Source organism: Hypanus sabinus, chromosome 4, assembly GCF_030144855.1.
Source record: "Hypanus sabinus isolate sHypSab1 chromosome 4, sHypSab1.hap1, whole genome shotgun sequence".
Lineage (NCBI taxonomy): Eukaryota > Metazoa > Chordata > Chondrichthyes > Myliobatiformes > Dasyatidae > Hypanus > Hypanus sabinus.
In genome coordinates, this window is record NC_082709.1 from 16,484,091 (window position 1) to 16,501,536 (window position 17,446).

The 17,446-nt window shown below is 44.2% G+C and overlaps 1 protein-coding gene across 1 annotated transcript in view; it reads left to right on the forward strand.

Annotated features, from left to right (window-relative positions):
- The first annotated feature begins 6,643 nt into the window (after positions 1–6,643).
- Positions 6,644–17,446, forward strand: part of marchf7 (membrane-associated ring finger (C3HC4) 7) — a 57,623-nt gene continuing 46,820 nt past the window's right edge. The window contains exon 1 of the mRNA XM_059966474.1: positions 6,644–6,795. The gene's annotated coding sequence lies outside the window, so the exon portion shown is untranslated. The remainder of the gene's footprint in view (positions 6,796–17,446) is intronic.

Here is a 17,446-nt window from a genome sequence, read left to right on the forward strand (position 1 = left end):
GCCAAAGCTGACGTGCATCCAATTCCATCTCTAACCTCAATCTGAATTGTTCGTTCACTCTTAAACTAGCCTTCAGTAGGTCGTATCTGGATTTCTTGTATTCCTCTGTCACAGATCTAGCCCTCAGCAAACTACAAATCTCCCGGTTCATCTACAACTTTTTGTTTGGGTTTGTCTGGTATGTTCTCCAAGGCACACGCTCATTTCCCCCCCCCCCCCCCAGTCTTGATAAAGTCAGTGACAATTGTGGTGTATTCATTTAGATTCACAACAAAAATTTAAAGAGTTGGATAAGAAAAGCGGTACTGTATCGCCAACCAATATTGTGTAATTACTCACTTCCAATTCTAAATGTGAAGCGTGGTGGGGGAGAGGAAATTTGGTAGGATGATCAATGTTTGAAAGTCAAGTTTATTGACATTTAACAAGTATTTATTGTCATTTATACACATATGTTGTCAAACAAGACCTGCTGACTCTTCCATGCAGTTTGCTTTTAATTCACATTTCTAGCATCTGCTTCTTTTAAACTTATAAATATCGATGTGTTAATTTGTGACTTGTATTCTGAAAGTTGTTCGATATCTGAGAACTGCTCATCCCACCGATATCTGACTGAAAACCACTCGCCCCTCCGATATCTGACTGAGAACAGCTCACCCCTCCGATATCTGACTGAGAACTGCGGCCTCTCCAATATCTGACTGAGAACCACTCGCCCGTCCGATATCTGACGGAGAACCGCTCGCCCGTCCGATATCTGACGGGGAACCGCTCGCCCGTCCGATATCTGACGGGGAACCGCTCGCCCGTCCGATATCTGACGGGGAACCGCTCGCCCAACCGATATCTGACGGGGAACCACTCGCCCGTCCGATATCTGACTGAGAACCGCTCCGATACCTGACTGAGAACTGCTGGCCCTCCGATACCTGACTGAGAACCGCTCGCCCCTCCGGAATCTGACTGAGAACCGCTCGCCCCTCCGATATAGACAATAGACAATAGGTGCAGAAGTAGACCATTCGGCCCCTCGAGTCTGCACCGCCATTCTGAGATCATGGCTGATCATTCACTATCAATACCCAGTCCCTGCCTTGTCCCCATATCCCTTGATTCCCCTATCCATCAGATATCTATCCAGCTCCTTCTTGAAAGCATCCAGAGAATTGGCCTCCACCGTCTTCCGAGGCAGTGCATTCCACACCTCCACAACTCTCTGGGAGAAGAAGCTCTTCCTCAACTCTGTTTTAAATAACTGACCTCTTATTCTCAATCCATGCCCTCTGGTACTGGACTCTCCCAACATCTGGAACATATTTCCTGCCTCAATCCTATCAAATCCTTTAATTATCTTAAACGTTTCAATCAGATCCCCTCTCAATCTCCTCAATTCCAGCGTGTACAAGCCCAATCTCTCTGCGTAAGACAGCCCTGCCATCCCAGGAATCAACCTAGTGAATCTACGCTGCACTTCCTAACCCTAACCCTAACCCTAACTTCCTCAAGATGTCCTTCCTTAAACCTGGAGACCAAAACTGTACACAATATTCCAGGTGTGGTCTCACCAGGGCCCTGTACAAATGCAAAAGAACATCCTTACTCTTGTATTCAATTCCCCTTGTAACAAAGGCCAACATTCCATTTGCCCTCTTCACTGCCTGTTGCACTTGCTCATTCACCTTCATTGACTGGTGAACTAGGACTCCTAGGTCTCTTTGCATTTCTCCCTTACCTAACTCGACACCGTTCAGACAATACTCTGCCCTCTTGTTCCAGCTTCCAAAGTGGATAACTTCACATTTATTCACATTGAATGACATCTGCCAAGTATCTGCCCACTCACCCAGCCTAACCAAGTCTCCCTGTATTCTCCTAACGTCCTCTTCGCATGTCACACTGCCACCCAGTTTACTATCGTCAGCAAACTTGCTGATATAGTTTTCAATGCCCTCATCTAAATCATTGACATAAATCGTAAAGAGCTGTGGTCCCAATACAGAGCCCTGTGGTACCCCACTAGTCACCTCCAGACAGTCTGAGAAACACCCATTCACTGCTACCCTTTGCTTTCTATCTGCCAACCATTTTTCTATCCATGTTGAAACCCTGTCCCCAATGCCATGAGCTCTGATTTTACTCACCAATCTCCTATGTGGCACCTTATCGAATGCCTTCTGAAAATCTAGGTACACAACATCTACTGGCTTACCCTCGTCTAACATCCTTGTTACACCCTCAAAAAACTCCAACAGATTAGTCAAGCATGATTTGCCCTTGGTAAATCCATGCTGGCTCGGCCTAATCCTATTTCCGCCATCTAGATGTGCCACTATTTCGTCCTTAATAATGGACTCAAGCATCTTCCCCACGATTGACGTTAGGCTAACAGGGTGATAGTTCTCCGTTTTCTCCTTCCCTCCCTTCTTGAAAAGTGGGACAACATTAGCCACTCTCCAATCTTCAGGAACTGATCCTGAATCTAAGGAACATTGGAAAATGATTACCAATGCATCCGCAATTTCCTGAGCCACCTCTTTTAGAACCCTCGGATGCAGACCATCTGGACCCGGGGATTTATTAGCCTTCAGTCCTACCAGTCTACTCATCACAGTTTCTTTCCTAATGTCAATCTGTCTCAATTCCTCTGATATCTTATGACCCTGGCCCATCCATACATCTGGGAGATTGTTTGTGTCCTCCCTGGTGAAGACAGATCTAAAGTATGCATTAAATTCTGTTGCCATTTCCCTGTTTCCCATAACAATTTCTCCCAATTCATTCTTCAAGGGGCCAACATTGTTCTTAACTATCTTCTTTCTCTTCACATAGCTAAAAAAGCTTTTGCTATCCCCTTTTATATTCCTGGCTAGACTGAGCTCATACCTGATTTTTTCTCTCCGTATTGCTTTTTTAGTTAAGATCTGCTGTTCCTTAAAACTTTCCCAATCATCTGTATTCCCACTCATCTTAGCCCTGTCATACTTTTTTTTCTTTAATGCTATACAATCTCTGACTTCCTTTGTCAACCACTGTGGCCCCTTCCCCCTCTTTGAATCCTTCCTTCTCATTGGAATGAACTGCATTTGCATCTTTTGTATTATGCCCAAGAATATCTGCCACTGCTGATCCACTGTCTTTCCTGCCAGGGCATCCGCCCATTTAACTTTGGCCAGCTCTTCCCTCATGGCTCCGTAGTCTCCTTTATTTAATTGCAACACTGACACCTCTGATCTGCCCCTATCCCTCTCAAATTGTAGATAAAAACTTATCATGTTATGATCACTACTTCCTAATGGCTCCTTTACTTCAAGATCACTTATCAATTCCTGTGCATTACACATCACCAAGTCCAAAATAGCCTCGTTCCTGGTTGGCTCAAGCACAAGCTGTTCCAAAAATACATCCCTTAGACACTCCACAAACTCCCTATCCTGGGGTCCAGCACCTACCTGATTCTCCCAGTCCACCTGCATGTTGAAATCTCCCATAACGACTGCATTACCTTTAGCACATGCCAATGTTAACTCCCTAATCAACTTATACCCAATATCCACGCTACTGTTTGGGGGCCTGTACACAACACCCATTAGGGTCTTTTTACCCTTACTGTTCCTCAGCTCAATCCACACAGACTCTACTTCCCCTGTTCCCAAGTCACCTCTTGCTAAGGACTGAATCTCATTCCTCACCAACAGGGCCACCCCACCCCCTCTTCCCATATTTCTGTCTCTACGATAGCACGTATACCCTGGTACACTCAATTCCCAGGCCTGATCCCCTTGCAGCCATGTCTCCGTTATCCCAACAATATCATAGTTCCCCATTTTCATCTGAGCTTCAAGCTCATCTGTCTTATTTCTGACACTACGCGCATTCAAGTATAGAATTCTTAGCCCATTCCTCCTCTCTTTGCTTAAAACACTGTCTACTGTACCTAACCCAGCTCCTTGAACTTCCATCGGGCAAATTGCACCCTGAATTTTGATGACCTTCTCAAGATCACCCAAACCTTGTACACATTTAACCCCATGCACCTTCTGACCAACCCTCTGGATCTGGATCCCTGCCCCCTGCACATCTAGTTTAAACCCCCCCGAGCAGCACTGGCAAATACTCCTGCAAGAATGTTAGTACCCCTCCGGTTCAGATATAGACCATCCCTTCGAAACAGATCCCAATGTCCCTGGAACAAAGACCAATTATCCAAAAACCTGAACCCTTCCTTCCTGCACCATGCTCTCAGCCTCGTATTAATGTGCATAATCATTCTATTCTTCGCCTCACTCGCACGTGGCACAGGTAGCAATCCCGATATCTGACTAGAACCACTCGCCCCTCCAGAATCTGACTGAGAATCGCTCGCCCCTCCGGAATCTGACTGAGAACAGCTCGCCCGTCCGATATCTGACTGAGAACCGCTCGCCCCTCCGATATCTGACTGAGAACCGCTCGCCCCTCCGGAATCTGACTGAGAACAGCTCGCCCGTCCGATATCTGACTGAGAACCGCTTGCCCCTCCGATATCTGACTGAGAACCACTCACCCGTCCGATATCTGACTGAGGACCGCTCGCCCCTCCAGAATCTAACTGAGAACCGCTCGCCCCTCCGGAATCTGACTGAGAACAGCTCGCCCATCCGATATCTGACTGAGGACCGCTCGCCCCTCCGGAATCTGACTGAGGACCGCTCGCCCCTCCGGAATCTGACTGAGAACCGCTCACCCTCCGATATCTGACTGAGAACCGGTCACCCTCTGGAATCTGACTGAGAACCGCTCACCCTCCGGAATCTGACTGAGAACCGCTCACCCTCCGGAATCTGACTGAGAACCGCTCGCCCCTCTGATATCTGACTGAGAACCGCTCACACTCCAGAATCTGACTGAGAACTTCTCACCCTCCGATATCTGACTGAGAACCTCTCACCCTCCGATATCTGAGAACCGCTCACCCTCCAGAATCTGACTGAGAAACTCTCACCCTCCGGAATCTGACTGAGAAACTCTCACAATCCGATATCTGACTGAGAAACTCTCACACTCCGATATCTGACCGAGAACCGCTCGCCGCTCCGGAATCTGACCGAGAACCGCTCACCCTCCGATATCTGACCGAGAACCGCTCACACTCCGATATCTGACCGAGAAATGCTCACACTCCGGAATCTGACCGAGAAACTCTCACCCTCCGATATCTGACCGAGAACCTCTCACCCTCCGATATCTGACCGAGAACCACTCACACTCCGATATCTGACCGAGAACCGCTCACACTCCGTAATCTGACTGCAAACCACTCACACTCCGGAATCTGACTGAGAAACTCTCACAATCCGATATCTGACTGAGAAACTCTCACACTCCGAAATCTGACTGAGAACCGCTCACTGCTCCGATATCTGACTGAGAACCGCTCACCCTCCGATATCTGACTGAGAACCACTCACCGATATCTGACTGAGAACCGCTCGCCCCTCCGATATCTGACTGAGAAACTCTCGCCCCTCCGGAATCTGACTGAGAACCGCTCACCCCTCCGGAATCTGACTGAGAACCGCTCGGCACTCCGGAATCTGAGAACCGCTCGCCCCTCCGGAATCTGACTGAGAACCGTTCACCCCTCCGATATCTGACTGAGAACCGCTCACACTCCGATATCTGACTGAGAACCGCTCACACTCCGGAATCTGACTGAGAACCGCTCACACTCCGGAATCTGACTGAGAACCGCTCACACTCCGGAATCTGACTGAGAACCGCTCACACTCCGATATCTGACTGAGAACCGCTCGCCGCTCCGGAATCTGACTGAGAACCACTTGCACTCCGGAATCTGAGAACCGCTCGCCCCTCCGGAATCTGACTGAGAACCGCTCACACTCCGGAATCTGACTGAGAACCGCTCACCCCTCCGGAATCTGACTGAGAACCGCTCACACTCCGGAATCTGACTGAGAACCGCTGGCCGCTCCGGAATCTGACTGAGAACCGCTCACACTCCGGAATCTGACTGAGAACCGCTCGCACTCCGGAATCTGACTGAGAACCGCTCGCAATCCGGAATCTGACTGAGAACCGCTGGCCGCTCCGGAATCTGACTGAGAACCACTTGCACTCCGGAATCTGAGAACCGCTCGCCCCTCCGGAATCTGACTGAGAACCGCTCACACTCCGGAATCTGACTGAGAACCGCTCACCCCTCCGGAATCTGACTGAGAACCGCTCACACTCCGGAATCTGACTGAGAACCGCTCACACTCCGGAATCTGACTGAGAACCGCTGGCCGCTCCGGAATCTGACTGAGAACCGCTGGCCGCTCCGGAATCTGACTGAGAACCGCTGGCCGCTCCGGAATCTGACTGAGAACCGCTCACACTCCGGAATCTGACTGAGAACCGCTGGCCGCTCCGATATCTGACTGAGAACCGCTGGCCGCTCCGGAATCTGACTGAGAACCGCTGGCCGCTCCGGAATCTGACTGAGAACCGCTGGCCGCTCCGGAATCTGACTGAGAACCGCTGGCCGCTCCGATATCTGACTGAGAACCGCTGGCCCTCCGGGAAACTGCCCGACTCCCGCGCTCGGGACGGGACGGGACGGCCGCGGGCGCCGCCGCCCCCCTGACCTCAGAATGGCTGTAAACGGAAGTAAGGCGTCACGTGATTCCTGTTGCCTGTGCCGGGGAGCCACCAATGGACGCCATTATGAAGGCGGTGTAATGAGCGGTTTGTACTCACACCGATTAATTTCCAGGCTCTTTTATGAATAGGTTGTCTGTGGGTCGAGTCCACGTAAGTGTGTCCTCCATTTCTTATGTCTTTTTTTAAAAAGAAAACCATATATTAATGTTTTCACGGCGTTTATCCGGTAAAGGTCGTGCCCAAATTGTTTTTGAAATGTTCCTATTGGGCCAGGGCCAGGGCCAGGGGTAAAGAAGTACGCAGCTGAGTTAAGTGTTGCTGCATATTTTAGGTCGCTTAAGTAGGAAAGTCAATTCGTTGTCCTTCGTGAAAAATGCACTGTTTGAGAAGGTGTCATTTTTATTTGCTGTTAGCAGCAAAATTGCGTCCAATTTTCGTAACCATAAATTAATTTTTGTTGCAATTCAAAACGCATTTTAGATATTTTTCTGTCTGATCTTCAGTCCATTTTTATAACGGTGCTGCAGATCAATAACAGAAATATCGAACGCAAATTGTCTTCGAACAGCTTGTCTTTTTTTCTGATTTTGAAAGCAATTCCTGAAGGCCTGTTTGAGATATTGTAATCCAGAATGAGCTTTTTCAAATTTTGTTAAAACTTTGATTAATTTTTCAGTTGCATTATGCGAGTTCTAGCATTTTACTTAAAGTAAAAAATGGATGCTGAAAGTTTGAAATAAAATTAGAAAATGTCAGGCAGTTTGGAGAGGATGTTAAAATCTAAATCTTAAATCCCTGGGGATTCTTAGAGGTTGTTGAAGAGATTGTGGAGGTACTAGTAGTGATCTTTCAAGGGTCACTAGATAGATTCTGGACTGGAAAATTGCAAATGTCACTCCACTCTTCAAGAAGGGAGGAAGACTGAAGAAAGTTAGCCTGACCTCAGTGGTTGGGAAAATGTTGGGAGTCCATTGTTAAGGATGTGGTTTTTGGGAACTTGGAAGCACATAGTAAAATAAGCTAAAGTCAGCATGATTTCCTTAAGGGGACAAATCTTTTAGAATTCTTTGAGGAAATAACAAGCAGGATAGATAAAGGATTTTCAGAAGGCTGTTGACAAGGTGCTGCTAATGAAGCTGCTTAAGATGACACTTAAGAGAAACCTGCAGATGCTGGAAATCCAAGCAAAACACACAAAATGCTGGAGGAACTGAGCATGCCAGGCAGCATCTTTGGGGGGGGGGGGGGAGAGTACAGTAGTACAGTTGACATTTCAGGCTGAAACCCTTGCTGCCAAAATGTCCACTGTACTTTTTTCCATAGATGCTGCCTAGCCTGCTGAGTCCATGGTATTAAAGGAAAGATTGGCAGGTGGCAAAGAGTGGTAATAAAGGGAGCCTTTTTGATTGGCTGCTAGTAGCTACTGTATTCCACAGGGTTCAGTGCTGGGACTGCTTTTTGCACTGTACATCAATAATTTATTTGGACACCAGAATCTTTGGCGCTGTGGCCAATTTTGCAGAAGATACAAAGAGAGGTGGAGGTAGGCTGCAAAAGGACTTGGACAGATTAGGATACTAGGCAAATTGAATACAATGTCTGGAATTCAATGGTCAGGCACTTTAGTAGAAGGAATAAAAGCATAGCCTATTTTCTAAATGCGGGGGGCGGGGGGATCAAAAATCTGAGGTGCTGGGGGAGTTGGGAGCACTCGTGCAAGATGCCCTAAAGGTTAATTTGCAAGTTGATTTGGAATAACATCTAAAACTTTGACAAACTCCTATAGCTGTGTAGAGGAGAGTACATTGACTGGCTGTAACAGAGCCTGGTACAATGCTCTTGAACAGAAAATCCTACAAAAGTAGTGGATCTAGCCCAGTTCATCATGGGTTCCCCGCCATTGAGTACATCTACGTGAAATGCTGTCACAAGAAAGCAGCATCCATCTTTAGTGACCCACCACCAGGATATGCTGTCTTCTTGCTGCTGCCGTCAGGAAGAAGATACAAAAGACTCAAGATTAACACCACCAGGTTCAGGAACAGTTACCATCAGGCTCTTGAACCAGAGGGGATAACTTCATTCAACTTCACTCATCCCACCACTAAACTGCTCCCCAACCTATGGACTCACTTTCAAGGACAAGAGTTCTTGCCTTCGGCACTCTGATTGATCAGCCAAGTTGGACAATCTTTCATTGATTCTGTTTTTGTTGTTATTCTATATAATTCTGTCCATAAGAAAATAAATCTCAAGGTTTTATATTGTGACATATGAACTTTGATAATTTACCTTAAACTTGGGTGAGGAAAGCTAATACAATGTCAGCATTCATTCTAAAAGGAATCGGAATCAGGTTTATTATCACTGGCAAGTGTCATGAAATTTATTAACTAAGCAGCAGCAGTGCATTGCGATACATAATATAGTAGAAGGAAAGAAATAATAAATAAATCAATTACATGTATATTGAATAGATTAAAAATTGTACAAAAACATAATTTTTTTAAAAAGCAAGGTAGTGTTCACAGGTTCAATATAAACTAGACTAGAATATAAAAGCTAAGTGCATATCAAGTGCTGAGGCTTTATAAGGCACTGGTGAGGCCTCACTCGAAGTATTGTGAGCAGTTTTCCTTTAAAAAGGATGTGCTGACATTGGAGAGGATTTGGAGGAGGTTCACAAGAATGATTCCAGGAATCAAAGGCTTGTTGTATGAGGAGCAATGATGGCCTCAGCCTGTACTCACTGAAATTTAGAAGAAATGGGGCAGGGGGGTGGTGGGGTTCTCAGTGAAACCTATTGGATGTTATAAAGCCTAGATGGTGGATGTGGAGAGGATGTTTCCTATGGTGGGGGGAGTCTAGGACTAGAGGGACATCCTTTAAAACGGAGATGAGGAATTTCTTTAGTCAGATAGTGAATCTCTGGAATTCGTTACCATAGGTGGCTGTGGAGGTCAGATCATTGGGTGTATTTAAGGCGGAGGTTGATAGTTCTTTTGGGTAGAAGGGAGGATACGGGTTGAAAGGGAAATGGATCAGACATGATGAAATGGCACAGCAGACTTGAAGGACTGAATAATCTGACTTGGAAATATATTACTGTTCCTTCATTGTCGCTGGGTCAAATTCATGTAATTCCTTCCCTAACAGTACTGTGGGTGTACCTACACCTCAGACTGCAGCGGTTCAAGAAGGCAGCTTATCACCACCTTCTCAAGGGCAGCTAAGGATGGGTAATTAGGGATGCTGACTTGGCTGGCGATACCCACATCCTATAAATGAATAAATTTTAAAAAACACAAAAAAACTTAATTCTGCTCCTATATCTTACAGCCCAAGGGCCCATATTGACCTTCAATTACCTACTTCAACCAATCTTTTGCTAATCCCATTTTGTCCTTCCAACATATCCATTAACTTCTTTTCCAAGTAAATGAAAATCAGAACAGAAATGCAGGTGTTGGAAAACTGAAATAAAAACAAAATGCTAGAAATTATCAGCAGTTCAGGTAACATCGGTGGAAAGGAAATCAGGTTAATATTTGTGGCTTAAAGGCCTGACCTGCTGAGTAAATCGTTTCCATTTTAAGATAGCTTGCATACCAGGGACAGTTTAGAGTGGCCAAATGTCCTACAAAGCTACATGTCTTTAGGATGTAGGAAAGAAACTGGAGAAAAGTCCTTGTGATCACAAGAACAAGCAGACTGCATATAGATGACACCTAGGGTCATGATTACTCTAAAAGGCATCGACTGTTACCCAAGACCCTGTGCTGCCAGATGGTGATGATTATTCTGGCTACGGTGCAATCATGCCACATGTTAGACTAGCCTTGAAAGTTGTTTGGGCACTGCTACCATGCTCTGATTCATTTGTTGAGGAATTGCAGATGGTATTTATCACTGCCATTGAAATTAGCCCTGAAGTCTGCCTCTGACTTCATTGGTGCAGTGTTATTGATCAAGTGGCTGAAGTTGGTGGGACTTGGGATGTAGACCTGAAGAAATGCTGCTCTGATGTAAGTATTCAAATCCCAAACTTCTGATAATCTAAGCAGTCTTGCTTTGTACATGCAAGTCAAGGCTGCAGCCATTGGATCACTTTTCTCTCAATGCACATTGACTTCAGGTTTGTCAGGACTTTGAAATTCTATCATGGTCTCTCTCACTCTCTCACACATGTTTAGTTGAGCTCTGTTATGCAGTATGAAGCTAAAGTATCCTCTTGAAAGTTCAACTAGGCACTGATAACATTATTGATCAGAATGTTCTGCTTGTAGTTATAAAGAGCAAGGGAGTTAACTTTGGCTTCTATGCTATTATTAAAATATCATCACTAAAACATCATCTGGCTGATATTGCTGTTTTAGTAGCAGGGTTATATTTAATTTGGCAGCAGCGCTATAAGAATATTACCATATAAATACATTTAAAAATAGGAGTAGTAATTGGTCAGTCAGCTGCTAAAGACTGTCTTGCCTAGCAGTGCTAATCGTGGCTAATTTTAGACACTTGTCACCTTTGAGAAGTTCCTGTACACTTCAGTTTTAATGGGTGACGTAGCATTACAGATCATTGTTCAGACCTGACTGGAGTTTGAGCTTGCTCACTGTAGCTGCATGGGTTTTCTCCCATGTCCCAAACATCTGTTGGTTTATTGGTTAACTCGCCCCTGTAAATTGTACATTGTGCAGCTCACTGGTGGAACTGTCAAGAATAATAAATGAAGAGCTGGTTGGTGTGAATTTGATGGCCTGAGAGGCCTGTTTCTGTGTTGGATTTCTGGGAATCTCAATAATAGTCCTAATCTCATGATCATCACCCCTAATTTGAGTTTCTCTGGTTACCATAGAACATTACAGCACAGAAACAGGCCTTTTGGCCCTTCTTGGCTGTGCTGAACCATTTTTCTGCCTAGTCCCACTGACCTATAACTGGATATTTAAATCCATCCGCCAGAAAAAGAGGGATCTCCGAGTGGCCATCCAGTCATTTTAATTCCACTTCCCATTCCCATTCCGACATGGCAGTCCATAGCCACCAGTACTATCATGATGAGGCCACACTATGGTTGGAGGAGTAGCACCTTATATTCTGTCTAGGTAGCCTTCAACTTTATGGCCTAAACATCGATTTCCTGAACTTCTAGTAATGCATCCCCTCTCCAACTTTGTCTGGTGCTCCTCACTCTTTCTTTCTTCCATGACCTTGCATCCTTTCCTATCAGATTCCCCCTTCTCCAGTCCTGCATCTCTTTCACTAATCAACTTCCCAGCTCTTTACTTCACCCCTGTCTCTCCTCCCCCTCCCAGTTTTCACCTTTTCACCTATTACCTTGTTTCTTCCTTTCCCCACACCTCCTAACTCTTGATTCCTCATCTTTTTTTCTCAAGTCCTGATGAAGGGTCTCGGCCAGAAATGTCGACTATACTCGTTTCCATAGATGCTGTTTGGCCTGCTGAGTTCCTCCAGCACTTTGTGTACCTAGCTGTTCTGCCTTCCCACACCCTTCCCCAGGATCTTGTGTGTTTGAATAAGATCATCCCTCATTCTTCAAAGCTCCAAAGAATATGGGCCTAATTTCTTCAGCAGCTTATGATGAGACTACCTTCACTTTCCAGAAATTAGTTTAGTGAGCCTCGTAATTGCAGAGAGATGTGAACACAGACTGGTCCATTGGAAAACCAACTTCCCCTCCCTTGATTCTGTCCACTCTTCCACTGCCTCGGGAAAGCCAACATGATCAAGAACCTCTCCTGGCCCCTTTCATTGTCTCTTCCCTCTCCACTCAGGCACTAGATATAAAAGCATGAGAACATATACCACCAGGTTAAGGACAGTTAAATCCTTTTGTTATAAGACTCTTAAACATTCCTCTTTTATTATAATGATGAACTCTTGATCTCTCAATCCACCTCAGAGTGGCCCTTGCATGTTAGGATCTGTCTGAATGGCATGCAGACAATGGCTTTTTTGCTGTACACGATTACCAATTCTGGACTATCTCCAGTCTTGGTATATTGTCAAATAAGAGTACCAAAACTATGTGCAGTAATCCAAGTGTAGTCTTGCCAGGTTCCTTTATAATTGTAACATTATTTTCCTATGACTAAACTATGATCTGCGTGCAATTGAGATCAATGTGCCATTTGTCTTCCTAACCACTTTCTGTGTTTGATTACTAATTTCCCTGCACAAGAGTAGCTAGATTTATCTTTCTTCAGTTATCTATAATGCTTTTTTCATTTAGTTAAATCTGACTTTGGATACCTCTAAGTAAGTATATAACCTCGTGCTTTCTACCACTAAACATTTGCCGAGTATTTTGCCCACACACTCAACTTGTTGCTATCAAGTTGAAGGATCCTAATATCCTTATTGTAGTGTAACCTCACACCTTTTTTTGGTGTCACAGGTTACTAACATGAGGGATAAGGACTGAACCTTGGTTTACACCATTGGTTGTTTTTTTCCCAGACTTAATGACATGTTTATTCTATCCCTCTTATGTATTGCATAGGTGACCAGTCCATAATAGTTCCCCTAATAGCTTGTGTACCAGCTTTTGAGTGACTCCTTTTAAAAAAAATCATCTGAAAATCCAGTTACGTTACAGCTACAGGTTCCTCTTGATCATCTCAGCTTCTCTGTCTTCAAAGAACAAGCAAATTTGTCGAACGATCTATTTTTCAAATATTCTCATTTGCTTGGTTTAATTACATGAGCTTCTTTATGCGACTTCCTGTTTCTTTCTCCATTTAATTTAGCTTTAAACTACTTTTCAATGCCTGACAGTAATGAGTGGTACTTTTATAAATCAAATCTGTTTCAATAATATCAGGAAAAGATCCTACCTCGTTCAATGGTTGCCTTTTAAGGTCCAGTTACCTGAGTAGTAAAATTAGGGGCAGCATCTTGTGGGACTCCAGGGGTATTCATTTTGGACAAGGAAGAAAAGCCTCTCAAAACGATGAGCAAATGAGCAGGAATTCTTTCTTGGGTGATTGCGAACTCATGATTTTTTCAGTTGAGGTTGGAGTATGAGTCACTGGAGAACCTCAGGTACTGCAGGACAACACCATCAGTAAATTGCTCATTGGCAGAGGAGCTGACTTGGCATGGACTGTGTTGCTGTCTGCTACAGAAAAGCGTCTGTGCATGAAGGCTGTATGTGATTTGTCTTGGATGTTTCTCTTGTGATTGCAAGACCCTTTTGGACATTGGTAATGTAAAATACTGCAAGTCTGGTTCACTGATTTGTTGGAGAGACTGATGGCGGGGGAGCTGCACGGCTTCCATTGTAGTGAAGAATAGGCCTCGTGCTGTTGGCTTCCCTATTGTAAGCATCCAGAAGGGGAGATGCTGGAGGTGGTGTGGAGCAATATTCATGCTGGATTGGGGGCTGGCCCTTCCTTTTGGTGCTGGCTTCCAGTATTCGCTCAAGGGAAGGCAGGCTGGATTGTGTACATACTCATCTACAGAATGCTGAGAATTGCTTGTTCTTGACGACAATACCCATACACCATCAATCTGCTGGACTTGTCACTCAGGGACTTGACCTATATATTTTTTTTGGGTTTGTATCCTTACTGCTATCTCATGTACTGTATTTGCCTTGTGCACTGTATTTTGCTTTGCATTTTGGACTCAGAAGAATGCTGTTTAATTTAGCTGTATTCATGGGCATCCGTGTATGGTTGAATGATAATTAAGCTTGAACTTGAGCTGATCCACCCAGATTTTGCAGTCCGAAGTATAAAGATGCAAGTCTGTCTCGTGACCTTAAGGTGGAGGTTATTCTAAGGGGAATGAGCATTTTCAAGGCCAGGGCCATCAAAAGCAGATTTTGCTAATTGAGTTGATTTGTCATTTGCAGGTGTGTCACTTAAGTAAAGTGACCAAAAAAGTTTTCAAAGTCATTGAAGTATTTTAGAGCAGAGGGTTTATCTGGACGGGTTCACGAGGTAAATGAGTTCAAAGAGAAAAAGGAGATTTAAAGAACAAACTAATCTAATATTTTTCCAGGATAGCTAATGGTGGAGAACATAAACATAGGAAGAAAGAGGAGGTTTAAAGGTATGGAAGGCTGTTAAACTCCAAAAGAGATTTGAAATCCAAAGGATGCTGGGTTCCTTTTATGTGCAGGTGTGATTTAAATGGGTGGGGAGTCAGGACTGGAAATTGAGGGTTGGGCTGATTCTGCTTGCTGTTCTGCAACGTTTACTCCACTCTTCATTGCACTGAGGCTGTGAATTGCTCTGGGCTTAATGTCTGCAGGCTCTGTGAAGTTTACTCTACTATGTGTTGAACTGAGGCTGTAGTTTGCTCTAAGCTTCATGTCTGAGGATTCACTTGTGTTCCAAATGCTATTTGCTTACTTTTGTTTTCATGATTTTTCTCTCTGCACTTTGGGTGTTGGTTGTTCTTTTATTTATGGGTTCTTTTGGGTTTCTTGTTTTGTGGCTACCTGTAAGGATTTGAATCGCAAGGTTGTATAATGTGTACATTGATAATAAATATACTTTGAAATTTGGTAAATTTTTAAAAAGCATTAGGAATGGACCTTGGCTGAGATATTGCAATTGTAGATTATGAATTATCCACTAAGGTTTTTAGAGTATCTGGCTGTTTAGCCCACTGAGTGTGTAACAACCACCAAGTGTTGGTTTACAATAACTTTATGTTAAACCAATTTTTATCCTGCATTCCTGTCAGTGTTCCATATTCTTGCCCACACACTGTGGGATTTGTAATGGCCAATAAACCTACCAACCTGCAAAATTTGGGGATGTGGGAGGAAACCAGTGCACCTGATGTCGGTCTCAAGGAGAGCATATAAACTCTACACAGGTGGCACTCAAGTCAGGATTAAGAATGTGCTTCTGGTGTCATTGAGTATTGTAGCATTAAAAACAGGCCCTTTGGCCCAACTTTGCCAGCTTGTCTCATTTGCTTGTGTGTAGCCCATATACAGTGGCATGCAAAAGTTTGGGCAACTCCCTGGTCAAAATTTCTGTTACTGTGAATAGCTAAGCAAGTAAAAGATGACCTGAGTTACAGAAGGCATAAAGTTAAAGATGACACATTTCTTTAATATTTTAAGCAAGATTACTTTTTATTTCCATCTGTTACAATTTAAAAATAAAAAAGAAAAAGGACCTGAAGCAAAAATTTGGGCACCCTGCATGGTCAGTTCTTAGTAACACCTCTTTTGGCAAGTATCACAGGTTGTAAACACTTTCTGTAGCCAGCTTCCTGTTTGGGAGATTTTTCACCAATCCTTCCTTGTTATCCCATTGTAGAAGCCATCCTCTTTTCATCTTCAGCTTTTTTACAGATGGTAAAAATTCCAGAATTTGCTGGTATTTGAATTCATTCTTCCCTCTACCAGTGAAATGTTCCCCATGCCACTGGCTCCAACACAAGCCCAAAGAATGATCGATCCACCCCCATGCTTAACAGTTGGAGAGGTGTTCTTTTCATGAAATTTTGCACCCTTTTTCTCCAAACATACCTTTGCTCATTGCAGCCAAAAAGTTATATTTTAGCTTCATCAGTCTACAGGACTCGTTTCCAAAATGCATCAGGCTTGTTTAGATGTTCCTTTGCAAACTTCTGATGTTGAAATTTGTGGTGAGGGTGCATTAAAGGTTTTCTTCTGATGACTCTTCCATGAAGGTCATATTTGTGCGGGTGTTGCTGCACAGTAAAACAGTGCACCACCACTCCAGAATCTGCTAAATCTTCCTGAAGATTTCCCTTTGCAGTCAAATGGGGGTTCTGATTTGCCTTTCTAGCAATCCTACAAGCAGTTCTCTTCGTAAGTTTTCTTGGTCTTCCAGACTTTAACTTGATCTCCACCATTCCTGTTAACTACCATTTCTGAATTACATCACAAATTGAGGAAAAAGCTACCTGAAAACACTTTACCTTCTTATAGCCTTCTCCTGCTTTGTGGGCATCATTTATTTTAATTTTCAGAGTGCTAGGCAGCTGCTTAGAGGAGCCCATGGCTGCTGATTGTTGGGGCAGGGTTTGAGGAGTCAGCATACTTATAAAGCTTTGAATTTTGCATCACCTGGCCTTTCCTAACAATGACTGTGAACAATCCATAGCCCTAACAAGGTAATTAAGTTCTGAGACCTTGGTAAAAGTTATCTGAGAGCTCAAATCTCTTGGGGTACCCAAACTTTTGCATGCCACTGTATCTCTAAACCTTGTTCCTGTTCAAGTGTCTTAAGTGTTATCATACTACCTTAACCACTTCCTCTGGCAGTTTTTTCTATAAGTGCGCCACCCTCTGTGTGACAAATTTGCCCCTTGAGTTCCTGTTAAATTATTCCTTTCTTGCCTTAAATCTATCCCCTCTAGTTTTTGTTTCCCTTTCCCTGGGACGAAGACTGTATGCATTCACTCTGTCCCTTGTGATTTTGCAGCTCTAAGATGCTGCCTTGTGTCTTGTTGAAAATAAAGTATACATTGAAGGGAGGTGTGCAGGGAAGAGTGTCTCATGTCTCATACCAGTGGAGAAATCAGCAGGGATTTGCTTGTTATGATTTTAAAAACTTATTCTCTCTCTCGCTCTCTCACTCTCTCTCCCTCCCTCCCTCCTCCTATCATCCTTGGTTAGGGGTTGTGTAGATTAATCCTTTCCTGGTAGGTGAATGGCTTCACGGTGGGCGTGGGGTAGAAATGGAAAAGGAGTAGTCAGTGGCCAGGAAAGCAAAGGCACGAGATGGCTGCAAGAAAAATAATGTAGACAGAATGATTAAGGGAATTGGAAGTTGGTTACTTG